Below are 17459 nucleotides of genomic sequence, written 5' to 3'. Positions count from 1 at the left end.
CAGTAGCCTAATCTGCTGATCAACCCTGTTATAGATTTTAACCCCACTATAAATAAGAGAACCCTTGGCCCTTGACCCATCCTCCCACCGTAATCAGGAAAGCTATGTTTGTGATAATGACACACGCAGTCTCCAGAATAAACAGTGAAGGCAGGGTGAGAATTCTGTGTGACAAAAAAAGAGGCCGGCAGTGATCTCTCGGATGAACGCGAGATAAGAATCGAACAGCCCTCTTTTGTACTATAAAAACTGAGTGGCATAAAGTTCTGGAACAAGAGCCCCAAAAGGGCAGACCAAAACTCAAGTGTGATTCGACTAGAGAGAAATATGATGTCCTCTATGCCTAACTCTCTGCGCGTAGTTCGAACACAGTAACAACCGACCGACAACCTTTTATTGAAACGTTCAATATGACAACAAAATTTCTATCCATACTCAGACCGAGAAAACAAACGTCCTTTACAGACGCGATTGCAGCCCCGCCCATCGACAAATCATCAACAACACAGTTGAAAGCCATCAAATGGAATTACCCGTTGCACCACAATTTAATCTTATTTAGATCGTCTGAAATGTCACGCAAGAGACCAACGGCGTCTGCATTGCGCCACAGAACCGAAGTATCATCAGCAAAAAAAGTGAACGATACCGCGGTGTCCAAATTAGTCATGTCGTTGATATGAATTCAAAACAGAACAGGACCCAATACCGAGCCCTGCGGAACGGCACAAGTGATATCACCGCAATTAGACGACATGCCACCAACTGAGACCGTCCAGACAAGTAGTCGCGGAACCAATCCAGAGCCATACGCTACCAGCTTTCTAATTAAAACCTCATGACTGACGCAGTTAGATCGCAAAAGACGGCGGCTGAGACGAATTTCTGGTTCAACGCGTTCATTGGTTCAAACAAAACGTTGAACATTGCGTCTGAAGTGTTTCTGTTTGAATGAAAACCATACTGATTAGTAGAAAGCAAATTTATTTAGTGACAGATAAGAAAGAGTTCTGCAATTAGCCAATTTCTCAATCAGCTTAGAGAGAGTGGACAAAAGGGATATCGGTCTGTAGTTAGATGGGCAAGTGACATCACCACCCTTGTAGAGAGGAATAACTTCAGCTAAAACAGCTGAAACAGCTAAAATCCATCATTATTAGATTAATTTTTATTCTTCAGAGAAGCAATCATCTCCAGTACCTCACAAACGGTTGTGTGCGAAAACACGGCCAGTGGGGTCCGTCATGCAAATACGAGAATGGACCCACTCAAGAAGGTAAACCACAAGTCAAACCTACCGGGCAGTAATAGTCATTAATACAGGACATACTAGATAGAGTTATCGAGGTCGGCGAGCAGTTTGTTCTGATCACAAAAACTAAACTGATGGTCATCAGTAGACAGGAATTAAATATCATCAACCTTACAATCAACGGTCAAGCAGTTGAAAGAGTTTGTGTCTACTTTTAAATATCTGGGAGATATCCTCAATGAGAAGTGGGATTGGGATGAGGAGGTAAAAATTCGAACCGGAACTGCAAAAAATTACGTACCTGAAAATGAAAAATATACTTCTCCAGGGAACACTACCGATTTGCCTTCGATTGCGAGTGTTCAAGTGCTATCTTGTTGTACGGAGTGGAAACATGGTCACTCAAGGTCAGATCACTGAAACGAATAGAAGCATTTGAAATGTGGACACTACGAAGAATGCTTTGGATCACCTGAACAGAGCGCATGCTAAACGAAGATGTCTTGCTGAGAGCTGGGGTAGAGAGAGAACTCCTAAATTTATCTTACTTTATACGCTTATCTGGCCCACATACTTAGGGACACATACTTTATACCGAAGCTCATTATCCAGGGCAAAATTGAGGGAAAACGTGGGCCGGGACGTAAACAACATTCCTGGCTCTGCAATATCAGAGACACTTCTCATTCAATAGGCCAGGGGTCCCCTACGTTCAGACCATGCATGCATAAGGGACCAGAAGAAGAAACCATGAAAATAAGCGCCAAGGTGTTCCTTAACGTCAGAACTGAGAAACTTGGTTCATGGAGCTGTAAAGACAACTTACAATACAACTCCTCAAAGAAACACCTCTATCTGGCATTTTATACTTTCAAGTCACTGGTGAGTGAGTTTTGACAGTTATGACAGTCACGTGACGCAGGCAAAGCTTAAAAGTGTTTCTTTACTCCATGGATCGGTAAAGACTACTTCCAGTGTGGTTCCTCCAAGAAACACATCTGTTTGGCATTATTTCCAAATATTCCAAATTCCGAAATATGAAAGTTATCCGGGCTTATAAGCCGTATCCAATGAAGTGTCTTCCTGACGTTTCCACTGGACATCGCCAAATTGTTCAGACATTGCCTAAGCACCACTTCTAATGGCAGGGTGAATTCTTCAAACAGAATGATGGTGTAGCAATGAGCAGCTCTCTCAGTCCGGTAATAGCAAACTATTTTATGGAAAAATTCGAAGTAAATGTTCTGGCCACCGCTCCAAAGAAACCAAAGTGTTGGTTTCGGTACGTAGATTTAATGGTGACAAGGAAACCTAATGGAACACTGGCCCACACGGTGTATCGAAAACCAAAACACACGGACCGTTCTCTCAATAATGGATCTAATCATTACTCTAGCCAAAAAAGAGGTGATCAAAACCCTATCGGAGCGGGCAAGAAGGATTTGCGAACGAGAATAGCAGAGCATAAGAAAAGTTGCAGGCTGGGACAGACCGAGAAATCAGCGGTGGCACAACATGCACTTTCTAGAGGGCGCGATATTCGTTTTGAAGAGGTAGAGGTTTTGGATCGATCACAACGTTACTACGGTCCTAGATTAACTAGAGAAGCATTTGAGATCTTGAAGCACAAGAACATTATCACAGAAAGGAAGTGATCACCTTGAGTGGAAACGAACCTTGCCGAACCGTTATCCGAATGTGCAGCCCCCATCGGTATAAATACGACTGACGCTCCAGCAGTCGAGCCAGTCATCGTCGAGAGGTAGAGCTCGAATCAGCTAAGAAAAGGCCACAGGCGTCATCAAATGATGATGTCACGATTTCTGTACGTTTCGCTTTAAATATTGCTGCTCTCCTTACTTTCCGAGTTGTTGCAGCCAGTTAGTGGCGTGCTATTATTTTATCAGTAAAATGAAACGTTTTCGTCATTTTTAATAAAGAAAATTAATGACAAAACAACTACAACAGTGTTTCACATTACATACCTGTAGTTTTTCAAAGGAGTGGAAACTCCTTCTGCTTCTTTCTTCATAAATTGTAAGACGTTACTGACGATTTCACGCCCTTGGCTGTGTATGATAACAACTTTCTTTCCAACCTTTTTGGAAGACATTATGACAAAATAACGTTTTTTATTTATAACATTGTGTGAAGTTCAACTGCGACCATCAATATACAACCAAAACACAGACTAAAACGGAACCTAACCTAATTTTTAAAGTCAACCTGTTTGACACTACATTTTTTTAAACTTGGCAACACCGTTTAGAGTGCTGGCTAGTAAAAGCATGTAAAAGGGTCCATCTATCCCTGGCCGCTGCCGCATCTGTTTTTTGCCCAAGTAAAAGTACTACGTTGCCAAGTGGCTTTTGACCGCTTAACAATTTATTTTCGGGAATATTTTAATAGGACGCCTCTGATCTGCGTCATGGATGATGCTTTTCTCATCTGATTCGAGCTCTACGGAAGAGCACTTCGACCGTTACGTCATCGCCTTTGATAATGTCCGACGCAGATGTAGACTAAACGTCAGGAAGAATTGGTATTGGAAAATGGCTTATAAGCCCGGATAACTTTCATATTTCAGTTTTGACCATAGTTTGCCGTAGTCATTCCAAAATCCATTGCCTGAATTGTGGCTTTTGATGTGCATTTATTTGCCTTTTCTTCATAATTCTCTTAAATTCTCCTAAAAATTCCATGGCATTTTCTCCAAAAATACATTTCTGAGAATTTTACCTCCCTAGTATGTACCACACTACATCAGCTCTAAATTGATCCGTATGACTTAAACGAAACCGGTTTGTTGACGTGAATTAATTGAAATATAAAGGTTTGACTTATTAATATTAACGCACTCTAGACTTTCCAGCAATACCACCAGACCATGTTCTGACAGACCAATAATAATACTAAAATATCATATTTGTTGCAGGGTTCAAAGGGGGTATACATAATTGCCAGGGATATTCGTCTACGCATGAACCATCGTCAGGTAAATCAGGGTGAGCTTACCTTACAAAACATCGGTTAGAGGATTCCTTTAGGTATAGTTCAGGGTCGACTATAATCAATGCTTTTGTTTGTTTTCCTAGTGACCTGTGACATTCGTAGTAATTAGGTTGGGCGCGTTATTAATTTAACTTGCCCGTTTTTGGTACGATTAGTTTCTGAACATTATTTTAAAGCGCATATACTAGGTAATTTAAAGTACTTATTAGATTCTGAAGTATCTTTCAGTCTCTTTGCTAGGAATGACAGAATTACCATTTATTCTTCAGTCTTGACAATAGACAAAATCAAACTATGCAGTGTTCAAAAAAATGTAATCGCGTCTATTTTTGATTATTAATTCTTTATTTTAGGCTTTAGCGCCCTGTACTTTTTATACCAGTTGGGTTTTTTATTTTGGGACCAAACTTTATATTTTTCTCCATCTAATTATTATGGCAAAATAGTTAACTTTGGTTAACTAGATTTGATGCAATCTTTATTTCTTAAAACATCCTTAAAAATTAATTAAAATTGTTTATTGATAGAAACTAATTTGGCTTAAGCCTATGTCATTCTTAAAAAAAATCATAAACTTATGTCACTTGTAATTAAAAGAGCCATTAACTAAATTTCGAAAGTGGGATGTTAATCTATTTTTATATTTTTGTTATAACTTTTTAGTACTGAAATTTGAACGATCAGTTTATTGACCTTATATTTATTTTATATAGTTTCCAATATTCTTTTACTTATTAATTACTTTTTACGATTTAATTATTAAATATTACAAAGAAAATTAGTTATTTATTTATTTTTGAATTAATTGAACGTGTTTCAATTTAACGAACTCAGGTTCAACTGAGATGGCTTACGATCTATTGATCATATTTATTTATTTTTCCTTGACTTGATTCGTGTCCATTGTTTTTTAAGCTTTTGATATAATAATCTAGTTTAATGCCCGGTTTCTGAACGAATAGATATCTTTCACATAAGAATATCGATTCGAAAAATTCTCTTATTTGTCCAATTTGGGTTTCTGAGCTTTCATAAGTTATGGAAAAGATCTCAGCTACAACGATCAGATATCTGATCCACAAATAGTGACGCACGTGTATTGACGGCTAAACTAAACAGATATGACAGACGGTCACAGACCTTCACTTAACTTTTAAAGTTCTAGTAATTTGTTTTCTGTATTGTTAATTCGTTATCAAATGGATGTTTCAGTGTTTCCTCTTCTTCTGAAGAGGAAATTGTTCATGCTATTGAGCGACCAAATCGTTTCGGCATACTAACCACCAAAATATCTGTCCAATTCTTATCAGTTCTACAATTGTATAGGTCGGAAACCCAATTAAAGTTATGGAATATAACTATTGAACCGATAGAGCTTGATGTTCAAAAACCGGACATAAGACATACAAAATATTCAGATTGTATATTTTTGTATGTCTTAGCATTAGAGTAAAGATTTCTGCTTCAATTTCAGCTTCTCCCTAAATTATAGAAAGAAAAAAATCTGACAGTACAATTTTATTAATTTTCTTACACAGTACTTTTGTCAATTATTTTTTCGATTCTTTGTTTTGAGGATAGTATAATTCGTGAATCATATAATTTTTTGGGGTTCTTTACTAATATAGAACTAGTGGCAGTTACTCCTTCAGAGGTTCTTAAGGAAATATCTGGATGACGTTTTAAATTTACTTTTACCCAAGCACGATCTGGTGGATTTGGTTTATAAATTATTTCGCGGATTCTCCAATATTTCAATTTCTCTTAATTTGCTGAGAATCTTTTAGAGTAGCTTCCGTCATTTTTGATTGTATATAGAAATTATTTAATAAACTTTTGCTTTTGCTTTTTTGGTGGTTTTGGCATTTTGAATAAAGATTAAAAAACAAAAAGGCAAACAAATAATGAAAAATTAAACGAAAAATGTATTCAGGCTTTTGAGCAATTAGTGATTATGTAATTTTTAATGAAAAGTACTAAAAATAAACATTTTAAATGCAAAAAAGGCTATTTTTAATTATTATTATATTAACTTTTCTTGATTAATTTCATCTTAGTTTATTTATATTTATTGAAGGCAATTGTATCCACCTAAAACATGAATTTAAAATTAGATCAAAACTTTCTTCCGCATTCAGCTGAACTTGAACCAATGATATTTGCATTTTCGGCGCGGAGGCTCGGCTTATCAGGAACTAGTTTTTACTTGAATTTTAGGTGTTACTTGAGATATGAAGGTTGTTAGATAGCTTTTGGCTAGAATTCTGCAGGCCAGAATCCCCACTTCTTTATCACTGACGGTGTCAACGTATTTGACGACCCTTAAGTTTCGATATAATACAGGGCTTATTGCTCTAGGTTGTGATGATTTCTCCTTTCCTATCTAACAACCGTCATATATCAAGTAACTTCTAAAAATCAGTTAAAAACTAGTTTCAACTAATTTGTTTCTAGACATCAAGACTAACATTGTCAACCAAAAAATATAATTTTGTAAACCTGTATGCAAGAGTAAACATTAGATTAAGGTCGATTCACACATATCAGTCACGTGATGGAAGCTTTCCAGGTGCATCATTTCATTTTACAGTCTGCTCTGTATTTTCCAATGGGCAGTTAGAGAAGTGTGGCCGTTCAAATCTTCTAAACTAAATTGCATTGACGGACATTATTGCTGGTAGCTCAATAATGTGCTTTTGTAGGTTGCCAATTTATGATACAGCACCGTCTGTAGTTCATAGTTTTAAAAAAATAACCAACCAACGAGTTCTTCTTCTTCATATGCCTTGCGCGGTCGTCCGGATGTTGCCGATACTGTGGACTGTGGATTTGTTTCTCCGCCACGAAATCTGCCTCCAACCATTCCTTGATAGAATGCCGAGATAGGCAATTTTGCGACATTTTATTGTTGCTAGCAATTGTCTATCTGTTCTGGATCTTTGCAAGACCTCTCCGTTGGTAAGCATATCGGTTCAAGAAACATCATCATCTCTAATGCCTCCAATCTATTAAACACTGCCTTTAAGGTTCAGCTTTCCACTACTGCTACATTATTTAATAACTGTTGGAGACCCTTCATGTTATCACTGTTTTAGATTTTTTAATTTTTATAGTGTCAATTTTGAAAAGTCGAGGTTGTTCTTCGCCATTGCGCTTTTGGGGATCTTTTTCTAGTGCAAAATCTTATCAAGCTTTTTCTACTATTCCTTAACATTTTGTTAACACAGAACTGCCCTTAACATTACGTGACTGATGTGTAGATTAAAACGATCGGGTATGCTACTCCAAAGTATGTGGAGGTTCTCAATAATCTCAAACTTTTTGATTTTTATTTTTTTAAACATTTGCTTTTGAGGGTTTTTTATGGCTTATGGAAAACTGTGAGTCATAAGTTACAAAGTCAAAAATGACAATGCTGCTTCTCAGACCTTAAGGATATCTCTAACATACTCTAAGTCTATTAATGGTCCAAATCCATCAAATTTTTGATTATAAACGTTTCAAAATAAAATACTCACCTGGTGCCTTTATTTTATGTAATTTTTTATATAATTACAAATGTCAACCTGTATTATTTAACAATACTTAAGATTGAAACAGTTTGGGTTCCATGTTCCCTATTAATGTTACAAGAGCTGCCAGTCTGTTAATAGTTACATCATTCGAGAGACTGAGTTATTTTTTTTGTTACAGGCGCAAATTTTTCGTAATCAAGAAATTATAGATTGCTCTAAACAGTTGAGTGAATCTGTTGTAATTAATGATAAGCATGCTGTGGTTTGGTGTTTAGTAAATTATTTGATATGTAAAGAACTCTTTTACTCCGTCAGTTTTACATTATTGGTGCAAGCAGTTTTCATTGATAATTATGTTTTATATCGATCCACCAGAGTTTTTTGGTAACTATATTGGTAAGAAAATATTTTTTACCGTCAAATGTCTTATCTTGTAGTCAAGTGTAATCATTATCTGACAGAAGAATCTATCAAGTGTAAAGAAAATTGCTGTTGTCCAAAGTTACTTAAAATATTCAGCTTCCCAGCTGACAATATCATATTGTGATATAAAGTTACTAAAGCAACAGTTAAAGCGTAATCTATACTGTTAGAATAATTTCAAGACCTTAGTCTAGCTAAGCTCTTGTTAGCTAATGGCAGGATGTGTGTATTACATGTATAAAGTGTCAATTTTTTAATGTCAAAACAGATATGACGCTTTATTGCAATACTGTGCCAGCATACTTTTATTTGTTGTAGAATTCCTGACTTCGCAGATACAGGGTATTTTGAAATCTTTACTCATCACAGCTATTAATTACAATAATGCTTCACACACATGGAAATGATCTCAGAAAGTACAGAACTTTTCTACTCACCAAAGCATCTAATTTCAAAACTATTACAAAACATTTGAAGAGGAAAACTGCTTGATTTAAGTCAGATGATCAAGTTTAAGTTATGTTCGCGTTAAGATGCCAAAAACTTATGCCTCTTTCACAATGGACGTTAACATAAGAAACTCGTAAACATAAGCGTAAAGTAAATTTTTTTCAAACCTTGTTTATGTTTTATATTATATTTATGCTATGAAACGTACATATTTGTTTACGATAAAATGTCGCTTTTCATGCAAAAATAAACATAAATAAGGGTTTGAACAAAATTAACTTTGTGTTTCTTATTTCTTATGTTTACGTTTATTGTAAAAGAGGCATAACTAGGACTGCAAATCAGTGTACTGAGCAACATCTAATTGTTATGGTAACGTGTATGTATTCTGATTGTTTTTCTCTTTTCTAAATCCATAGAAACATCTTTGTCAGATGTCGCAAATTGTTTACCATGTGAGCAACATATATCCAAGTACACAAAAAGCTGTTTTCCATAATCCAGCAGGGTATGTAGATTGATAGTTTTTAGTTACTTCAACGTTGGGAGTTAGTAAAATTTTGTTAAGATTGACATGTTTAGGTACGTGTGTGTCTTTCCTCCCCTACAAACTGGACCAGAATGAAGTCCTCTTCTTTGATCACCCATTTCCTGTTATCAATTTCTGTAATTTGTCATTTGGTTGTGATGACTATCTCCTTATGTTGATTTAATTCAATATGGCCTGTTCGTTTCTCTTTTTTCTCTAAGTTTAGTCTGAAAAATTATTACATTCTTTAAAAAGCTCGCTTATATGACGTAGTAAGCTATTGGGCGAAGGAACGACGAATAGTTTGTCCTGTTGAAGTTAGATTTAAGACAAAAAAAGTCAATTTCAATGAAAACTAACACAAATAAAAAATTACTACTAACTGTTTTTTGATGCACTTGGCAACATTGTAAAACACTTAGTGTATGAGTATCTTCTATCAAACGTCATTTATACAGTAGGACAGCCCCATTCTATTACTATGCATGAAAGTGAGAGATCATTCATGCAACGATCAGGATAATGGGCCTGTCCCACAATTTTTTTTTATTTCATAACTACAAAGACGGATTGAAAATATTATACCCGTATTTTTTGTTTTCAAAAATATTAAGTCTAAATAGAAAAAAAGATGATAAAAACTACATTAATCTCATGTTTTAAACGCCCGCCGCCGGTGACGTACTACACTATCAACCAATCAGCGACAAGAAGTGAAACAGTTGGCGTTCAACAGCCAATAAAATCGCCCAGAATTACGTACGTCACATGCGCGCCAAAACAGATCTTTTAAATTTAATGGACAAATTCAAACTAATGTAGGAACATTTACGACCATAATTTTTTCTTCAAAAATATGAAAAATTAGTTTTTTGATCCTATTTTTTCGATTCCAGTCATTAAAACAAAAATTTATGATATGTGGGATAGGCCCATTTCATAATAATGCAAGACTATTGCAAATTGTGAAAGTAAAAAAAAAATATTAATTAAACTTATTAGAGCGTAATGGTTGTCCATAACTTTCTAGTAATTTTAAATCGAAATAAATTTGACAACGTCGAACAACTGTATTTGCTAGTCTGCTAGATACGCGTTATTCTCTTTCTAAAACTTTTTTGCATAACCTCCTTCTATATTCCTAAGTTTACTAATTTTTATGGTTTTGATTACTGACGCACTGACCCTTTTTAACAACTTTTACTGTCTGATGATGTCCGGCAAAGGACAAAACATGTAACCCACTTTGTGTGAACCTCACCCCAAGCACTGTATAAAGAATATTATATCCAGTAGAAACACTCACTTTGATGTATCGAAACGACGACGATGAATATTCTAAATTACAGAAAACTTTATTATAACCTATTTAGGTTCTCTTAGTATTAAAAAGGGCAATCCAAAATCGAAGCGTAATTTATTAATTTTTTTAAATTGTTAACACAACAAGTACCAACAGCACAGTAATATCCTCCATGTTTAAGTGACTTAATACATTTGTACCACATATTAGAGAAAATAACGTACATAACACTCAGTTAGTCGTTGCCAAAATTAGATTCCCCTCGGCAAGATTGTTTAAGGCTAGGGTTTGCGGTCGTTCCAGTCTCCCTTGTTAAGGCCTCTTGCCATCATTGCCTCCGTAACGTCCTCTTTCCAGCATCTTGGGGGTCTACCACTTTTCCTCCTTTGCTGTGGAATCCATTGCCATATACGGCTTTCCACAGTGTCCATAATTCTACTTTCCACGTTTATGATCTCTTTGATTCTGTCGTTTCTTACATGATCAAGCTTAGAATCTCCACCTCCAACAGGCGCTTTCTTTGCCTTTGAGTGAGTTCCCATAGTTCTGCGCCATATGTCGTAATACTTTCAACAATAGAATGGTAGATGTTTGTTCTACGTGTAGTGTTGTTACTCCAGAGAAGACTATTTAGTTAACTAAACTAACTATTTAGCTAACCTCTAACAATATCAGTATCCATTTGTAGTAATAGTATCTTCTCCCACCTTCATATATTCTGTTTTAGACATGTTTATTGTGAGTCCCCATTTTTCATATTTTTGCTTTAGTTTACGTAGCATGTAGTTAGCATCGTCTTCGTTTCCGGCCAATATTACTTGATCATAAGCAAATAGTAAGTTGAACAAGATCTCATTGTATATGGGAATACCCATGCTTTTGCATTCTCTTTTCTAGGATTCTAACGCCTCGTCCAAATAGATCTTAAACAATGTAGGGGCATTCATGTCGTAGACCCTTAGTCACACCAAACTCTTGAGATAACCGATTCCGTCTTTACCATTGCTGTACAGTCTGTGTAGAGTGATCTGACATCACTCACATAGCCCAATAACACACCATTATTAACCAGACTGGTCCACAACTTGTTTTGTGGAACAGTATCATAAGCTTTTTGAAGATCCATAAAGACAAGGTAAGCCTTCTTACACTTCTTTTATGAACCAAATTTTTGAGGGTAAATACTCCATTAGTGCAAGATCGTCCAGGTTTAAATCCATTTTGCTCTTCAGATTCCGTTATTTATCCTTCGATTCTCTTCTTCAAGATACGACCGTAATTCTTGCCATGGGTGGTACACATTGCTTCCCTTTTTAAATATTGACGTGATTGTGGCTTTTTTCCATTCCTTCAGAACTTCGTCCCCTTTACAACATTTATTAAAAATCACTGACACTTTGAAAAACCTGTTAAATGAGTTTAATAAGTCTAAAACATAAGGTAAAAATTCCAGATATACTTTTGGAAATGAATTGTTTAAACAGTCCAAAATGTCTTCAGTGGTTTTGGATCCTCAACTACTGATTCTCTAAAATAAGCTTTTAGAGGCTCATATTGTTCTGCAACTCTCTTTACATATTGTTCTAGCCATCTTGTGATGCTGGGAGATAATGTTTTATGTATTTCACTTTGAAAAAAGCTTCTCTGATTATTGTTTTAGTTAATTAGCTGATATTAATCAGCATGTCTTCAACTGATGCACCATACATTGATGCACATAAATGTGACAATTACATTTCATTAACAGATCATTCTTTAAATGACTGATAACTGTATTATACTCACCAATCAACATTTGTAGTGTCTGAAGAAATTCCTACTTGGTTGCTTAATGGAATGAATGTTTTTGGAAAAGAGAATATAATCCCTCAGCATCACTTTTTGATACTTCTAACATGTCAAAAATGAAATAGTTACTTTGTTATTGTCAGGGTATATTTTAATTAAATTTTCTTAATTTGCTTTTACGCTTCTTATATTCCATTGTATGATTTTAAATTGTTTGAATGTTATTGATGTTTATTTCTAATAAAAGTTGTTTTTTTGAGATTAAAAATGTCCCTTTATAAGTTTAAATATAAGAGTTTAAAATTTTGCAAGAAATTCATTTAAATTAATTGAGTCTTCAGTTTGTTTATAAGAGTACGAACAACTTTGGTAAGTGGCACCACAGGGCTCTTTTGAATTCTGATTCGTTCTGGTCAAAGGTTGGGAGTATTCTTCTTCTATAACTTTGTCATCGCTGCAATTGGATAATTGTGATAAGGGACGCACGTCCTCCGAATCCGGTCTAGAGTTTGGAAAATACAAGCATTTATTGTGTTTTTCTTTATTATACCCCTTTTGAATGGACGTTTTCTTGCAGGCTGACATTCGGCCTCACAGGTATACAAAGTCTGATCCTCCCCTTTCTTCTGTTCAGACATATGCTTCTCCTGACCACAATTAAAACATCTCTCCTTGTCCTTGCAATTCTTTTTTGTGTGTCCATATCGTAAACAGGAAAAACATTGTATGACAGGCGAAATATAAATGGCAGTTCTCATCCCCATACCGCAATACCGTACCTCCTTCGGAATAATTGTACCTTTAAACGTGAAAAGACTAGTACCCGTTGGAATGTATTCAATTTTATTATCTTTAAGACATTTTTTGTTCATACGCTTAATAGACAAGTTTTCAGCATTAGCCACAACATTTTTTTTCAAAATATCCTTAGATGAATCTAAATCTACCTCTAACCAAAGCTTTGCAAGTCACAAAGTTTCTTATAACTTCGTATCCATTGTCTGATCATTTTTTACCTTTAATAAACTGGTTTGCTGCTTTGAAACTAACAACGTCCACTGATATTCTGTTAAGACCTTTATTTTAATATTTTTAATGTCAGAAAGATGGAAGGTCAGAAGGTCAGATATATCCTTTACAATTTTTATGAGAAAATCTTTCAATATTAGAATTCGAATTTTTTGACTCTATGTAGACAATATAAGGACCCGTATCTCCCTCATCATACAAAACGTCATTCCTTACGTTACTACTAGAAATATAGTCCGTATTTAAATTTAAACCAAACACTGATCCACCCACCACTGAGGTATTCACAGCACTCCCAATTAGCAGTTCATAAATACATGAACATGACAGAGTTGACAGTACAAATATGACACGTCACTAAAGTTTACTGACACTTGACAGTCGACATACTTATGTTGGTTTGTTGTTTATTTGTTCTGCTAAAAGTCAACTACTCTAGTTGTGCACTAGTGCACTAAACTTGTCAATCGCAGACGTCATACACATACATTTCGTTGAATTATAAAATACAGGGTCAGGCACTGTATATGAATGACGAAATCTAACACAAACGGAGCGTTTTTGCTCGAAACGGCAACACTGCTGCTAAAACTAAATTTCCCCTCGACAAGAGAGCCTAAGGCAAGAGGTGAAGTGCAGACAATATTGGTACACTCTGTATATAGTTTTATATGTCAATGGATAGCCAATGAAATTAGCTTTCTGATGATATGGCAACATTGCTTTCTAGTTTGCATAGTTTGGCCGCTAGAGAGTCGCAAAGTTAACCAATATTTTTTTGCACTTTTTTTGGTACACCCGTCTATTCAAACTTAAATTACTCATTTATTTGGTACATTTTGTATATAATTTTACATGTCAATGGATAGTCAATGAAACTGGGCTTTTAACGATATGGCAATATTGCTTTATCGGTTGTACGGTTTGGCCGCTAGAGGGCTACAAAGTTATCAATTTGTTTGCACTTTCTTATATTCGTTATTGGGGGTACACTTTGTATAGAGATTTATATGTCAGTGGATAGCTAATAAAATTAGCTTTCTAATGATATGACAACATTGCTTTGTAGTTTGCATAGTTTGGCCCCTAGGGGGCCGCAATGTTAATAAATATTTTTTACACTTTTTGGTACACCCCGTCTATTCAAACTTAAATTACTCAATTATTTGGTACACTTGTATATAATTTACATTTCAATGGATAGTCAATGAAATGGTCTTTTTAACGATATGGCAATATTGCATTGTAGGTTGTATGTTTGGACGCTAGAGGGCTACAAAGTTAATACATTTTTTTGCACTTTCTTGGTACACACGTCTATTCAAACTTAAATTTTCTATGTTAGTTTAAAGAGTTTTATATGTCAATTTAAATCGACATGAAATGGGCTTTTTAACGATATGGCAATATTGCATTGTAGGTTGTACGGTTTGGCCGCTAGAGGGCTACAAAGTTAATCAATTTTTTTGCCCTTTCTTATATTCTTTATTGGGGGTACACTTTGTATAGAGATTTATATGTCAGTGGATAGCTAATGAAATTAGCTTTCTAATGATATGGCAACATTGCTTTGTAGTTTGCATAGTTTGGCTCCTAGAGGGCCGCAATGTTAATAAATATTTTTTACACTTTTTCTTACATCCGTCTATTCAAACTTAAATTACATTTATTTGTACATTTTGTATATAATTTTACATGTCAATGGATGGTCAATGAAATGGGCTTTTTAACGATATGGCAATATTGCTTTATCGGTTGTACGGTTTGCCGCTGGAGGGCTACAAAGTTTTTTTTTTTGCACTTTCTTGGTACATCCGTTATTCAATCTTGAATTACGCCCTTATTTGTTACACTTTGAGAGATTGACAGACATTGATAGAGATTCATATGTCAAGGGATAGCTAATGAAATGAGATGTCTTATGATATGGCAACATTGAACTATCAGCTGTACGGTTTGGTCGCCAGAGGGCTACAAGTTAACTGAGGTAAAATTGGACGACTTGTTGCGAGTAATCGGACTGATTATTATATCTTTAGACTGTGTTCGAAGGGAAGACGAATTCGTTAGATAAATGTAGCGTGGTTCTTGTGGTGGGGTCCACAGAATGAAATTTCAACGTTTCGAGACCGACTTTAGTAGTAAAACTCTAATTTGCACATTTTAATGATGAACAGTCTAGACACTGAAACCTTTCCTCTCTGTGGACCTCACCCTAATTACCAACCTACAGAAGTCTCAGTAACAATTTCTTTACACTTGGTATGTTCAACTAGATGCACATAAACTTAAATTTTAGGTATTAAGACAATCTTTTTCTAATGCATCAGTAGAATATCGAGTAAAATAGTTCTTGAATTGGTCTCATTAGTCGCGGAATATATCTTTAAAAGCCCCCATTTGTAAGCTATTACAGTAATAGTATGTTTGATTAATATGGCTCATTTTCATTGGTTGTAACACGGCCACGTTGTATGCGGCTTTTTTAAAAAATATACGCCCGAATTTTGTATATAGTAGAAGAAAATCTACAATCCTTTATCCTTTTGAGGACTTCTGGATCCTTGTACCTGGTCCCGTTCCTAATAATCCTCTAAATCCGTGGTAATGATCCTTTATTGAGTGATTGGGTTTTTTACGATTCATTAACGTAGTTTCTTTAAATTTTTGACTGTGTATATTTTTTTCTTAACCTTTATAGTTACATTTAGTGGGTTAACTTTTGAACTTACTGTATACAGTACCTTAAGGTAATGAGTGGGTGTTTTATAGTTTTTTGGGACTGATATTTTTTGAGTTGAATTTTGAAACATGAATAAAGTATACACAGTTGTCTATGGGTTGGTAAATATCGGGATTTAAATAGTTTGAACGTCATTTTATTCGTCAATTAAATTTTGAATATTCCGCATCAATCCATTTAACCTCAACATGTTTGTGATAATAATTTAGTGATCATCATATATTAAACGTAAATGATTTTTGTGATACATTTGTAACTAAATGATAAGACTTACTAGTATTCAGTGGTTTTTCGAATTAGACACATTTTACACTTGAGTGTAATAAATTTAACTATATTTTATTGATTAAATGACATTTAAGTGAGATATTCTTTTATTGAGGCGTTTCTTAAGTTATGATTATAATTTATTTTTTAATTTGTACAATCGTTATTGGAATTGCTGTTTTTAAATGCAGCTAGCTGTAATTGAAGACTATCACCGTATAAATTAAATTTTGATTGCAATATATTTTTATTTTGTTTACTCAATATTTTGACTTGCTATATAAATGATCTTTTACACAAAGTAGTATTTTAAGTTACATGTGCGTGAAAGTGTCCTTTGTTACAGAAGTCTTCGTTCCTCCTACACTCCATTATCCATTCCTATTTTGCGTTAATGACGCACTCCTTTAATTCGTTTAAGTTTAAAATTTACTATTAAGCTTCATGTATCGAACGCGACGTTTTCGACAAACGCCTACGCGGATTTAGGCAGTTTTGATGCATGAATCATGAAAATTAACTCCCAAAGCTCAATTTTTGTACACTTTTTGTTAACTCACACGAAAATATTAGTTAAGTTTTCCTTTTCGATCAGACAGCTTAAAATGTGAGGTTATTAATTCGTCTTAGTCGCGTTTAGATTATAACCTTTTACCAATTTAAGAAATACGAAGCTAAAGCTGCTTTATTTAAATAACACCTTTAATTTTTCTTGTTTGTACACAAATCAATTCAAAAAATCAGTAAAAATTTGCACAGTGCCATCTTACTTCATCACTACCATACTAATATGATTTGAATTGAATTGTAAGTAATATTATCGAATGTTGTTAATTTAATCCGCCTAAATGTTGTTTGTCTACGTTGATTTATTTTTTAGGTGACTAAACTGTCCAATCTATTATTTTAATTATCATAGTTAATAAAACGGTAATAAGAATTTTTACTCTGTTTATTTCACATCCCCTCTAAAACCAATGAAAGCAGAATGATGCAGTATCAATGGAGCAGTTTCTAGATTAGTAGATAATGATGATCATCATCATTAATATCCATTTTTAGTCCCCTGCTGGACATAGGCCTCCAGTAAATCATTCTACTGCTTTGAATCAGTTTGGTAAAGGAACAGTCGGTGGCGTGCAGCGAAA

At 34.8% G+C, this 17459-nt stretch overlaps 1 protein-coding gene across 1 annotated transcript in view; it reads left to right on the top strand.

The window, feature by feature from the left end:
- The window catches only part of LOC145739263 (transportin-1-like), a 35981-nt gene extending 18730 nt beyond the window's left edge, over positions 1-17251 (top strand). The window contains 1 exon segment of the mRNA XM_081994731.1: positions 4188-17251. The gene's annotated coding sequence lies outside the window, so the exon portion shown is untranslated.
- Positions 17252-17459: the final 208 nt, after the last annotated feature.

Source organism: Ips typographus, linkage group LG16, assembly GCF_016097725.1.
Source record: "Ips typographus isolate SLU linkage group LG16, UJ_Ityp_2.0, whole genome shotgun sequence".
Classification (NCBI taxonomy): Eukaryota; Metazoa; Arthropoda; class Insecta; order Coleoptera; family Curculionidae; genus Ips; species Ips typographus.
This window is presented reverse-complemented; position numbering and strand designations above follow the sequence as displayed.